This window comes from Monodelphis domestica, chromosome 3 (genome assembly GCF_027887165.1).
Source record: "Monodelphis domestica isolate mMonDom1 chromosome 3, mMonDom1.pri, whole genome shotgun sequence".
Taxonomy (NCBI): Eukaryota; Metazoa; Chordata; class Mammalia; order Didelphimorphia; family Didelphidae; genus Monodelphis; species Monodelphis domestica.
This window is the reverse complement of record NC_077229.1, coordinates 200,401,954-200,404,625: the sequence shown is the minus strand read 5'-3', so window position 1 is coordinate 200,404,625 and position 2,672 is coordinate 200,401,954. Positions and strand designations below refer to the sequence as shown.

Here is a 2,672-nt window from a genome sequence, read left to right as displayed (position 1 = left end):
AAGTCTTAAAAATATATTTGTTTTTGTTTCATGGAGATGCAAGGGTTTATTGAAAGTGCTACATAATGTACCCAACACTATCCAACCTGCATTCTTTTTTTTTCATTTAAATTCTGAGCCTTTTTCATTTTCATGTGTTTGTTCCAAAGTCTAGGTAATGCTCTAACATGGACTGATAGATCAGTTCTAATCACTGTCATACAACTGCTTAGAAGAGTTTGGACAAAAGTCATTCTTAGAAATAATAACTCATATTTCTGTATTCCTTTCAGGTTTTCAAGTGAAGAAACTAAGCCTAATTAACTTGCCTCTGGCTATATATCTAGTAAGTATTAAAGGTGAGATTTGAACTCTGGTGTCCTGATTCCAAATGCAACAAGCTCACCTTCTATAATCATGCACTTATTTATTCTCCTATGGATAATTGGACTGTACCCCTGTCTCTGGGATCTTAGACTCTGATAGGTAATTTTTCACTTTATCTTGCCCCCAAACCCCAGGCTTCCACATGAAATGTCAACCAACTCCATACCAGGATGCACGTGTACATCTGAACATCACCTTCATCTCTGCTCCAACTCTAGCTCTCCTATATTGGGGGGGGGGGGGCGATAAAACCAATTATGTAATTGCTCTTTAGCAATAATAACCAAAAAGTCCAATTAACCAGTATACAAAAATAGTGGAACAAATAAAGAGAATGGCAAGATACAATAATTTCCATTTTAGCTATTTCTGCAAATCACTGTACATATATTACAGCAGTATCATAGAAATGGGACAGCCCTGAGGATACTTTCCACATTTTATGTACATTTTAAGATTAACTTTAATCTCAGAGTCATATATCCATACACCTATTTCCTTTGTTTTGTTTTTTTTCACTTAAACTTAAATTCATGGTTCATCGGAACAAAGACTGTAAACAAATATTTACCATGTCTGTTACATGTAGCGCCCAGGAGCTGCTTTAAAAGAGAAATCCATCTCCCTCCCTTACTCCCTCCCCCCTTTTTATAAATATTGGTATCAAAACAATTCTGAATTTACTTTTTGTTACTACTAGTAGTCAGTACCCACACCTCTTCAAAAATTAAACAAAATTAGTAACAGTATTTATTGTACCTGCTACTTTAAACAATTTACAATGCAGTTCTTTCACTAAGCAAGATGGACCAAGCATGCCATTTATAATTTTCCTTCTTGAGAAATTAGATTTCTGAAACATGCATTACTCCACAGCAATCTGATACGTCTTGTCATGCTTTCATCTTGTAAAACCTAAATTCCTTTTGGAGTACTCCAAGTTTATGTTTAAATGATAGTTCCTTGATAAGAGGAAAAAATTGTGCTGCATTTTTCTTCCCATTGTCCCTGAAAACATAACGAGTGTACATGTATTAAATATATTCTTACAAATATCCAGGTCATGTATGCCAACTGGAATTCTTTTAATGTGTGGGCTCTGCATTGTGAGATATAATCAAGACATTAACATGACTAGAAGATTATTGGTTTAAATAAGTTTGAGATTTGTTAGAATTAATTGCTGTATGTTTGTCCTTCTGGAGGTCATGGAAGCTTCATGTTTTCTTTGGACATCATTAGATGCCTTGGATCTTGAAGTACAACTTTAATGCTATAAGAATTTTGCCATTTTGCTAACACTGGTATGCTCCATGCATCAACCATTCCACTGGAATTATTTATTCCTTTCATATTAATTTTTGTTACAAATCTAACTGTTGGAGGTGGTGCTTCTGGGTATTAAGGTCCATACTCTACTTTCAGACTGTATATTCTGTTTTCATAGTTTGTCCTTGGTGGCTCAATAATCATGCCTGTCCATCTTGTTAAGTGTCATATCTTCATTGTCTTCAAGTCCCCAGCTAACTATTCCACTGTCTACACCTTTTTGGTCTTCTTCAAGTTCTTCTAACAAGTGAAAATTATGTGGAACTTTAACTCCTGTGGAGACTGCCATCTTCTCCAGCAACCCCAGACTTCTGCTGCCCTGCATGAGCCTCACCATGTCATATCTCTCCTATATTTAAGTTATTTGAGGGCAAAGGTTTGTATTGTATTTATTTGCTCATATTTGTATATAAAGTTTAACCCAATATATGAAAAATGCTTAAAATATTATTTCTTTTATTCATTCCTTCTTTTGAGTTCTTGGGGATCTTGCTGAGGGACTTTGGAGAGATTCCTAGGAGATGGATAACTAGATAATTTTTTTCCAGTCCTCTCAAATTCTTTTAACCTATCAAAAAACAAGAATTATGAGCAAGAAAGAAGGTAATTATAACTGTGTCCATAGGCCAAGGTACTAAGAACTCCAATAATGTAAAAATTGGATGAATTAATAAAAAGAAGAATCATGAAAGAAGAATATATATTCCACTGAATTCAAATAATTGGCAGAATAGAAAAACTTGGGCCCACAGACTATTATGTAGGAACAAAAGAAAGAATTAGCTGATAAACAATGCTGATATAAATAAGTGAAGAACAATCTAGGAAAAGAAGCAAAAAAGTATTAATGTTAAAAATATTTCTATATAAACAAAGCATATTTATCTTGAAGACAGGATACATAAAAACAACTCAAGAATTCTGTCTCTCAGGACATGACAAGTCAAAAACCCTGAAACATGCAATTAATAAACCAT

General features: G+C 34.0%; 1 pseudogene; it reads right to left on the bottom strand.

The window, feature by feature from the left end:
• Positions 1-318: 318 nt before the first annotated feature.
• LOC130457982 (ubiquitin-conjugating enzyme E2 variant 2-like) lies at positions 319-2,454 on the bottom strand (annotated as a pseudogene).
• Between the last annotated feature and the right edge of the window lie 218 nt (positions 2,455-2,672).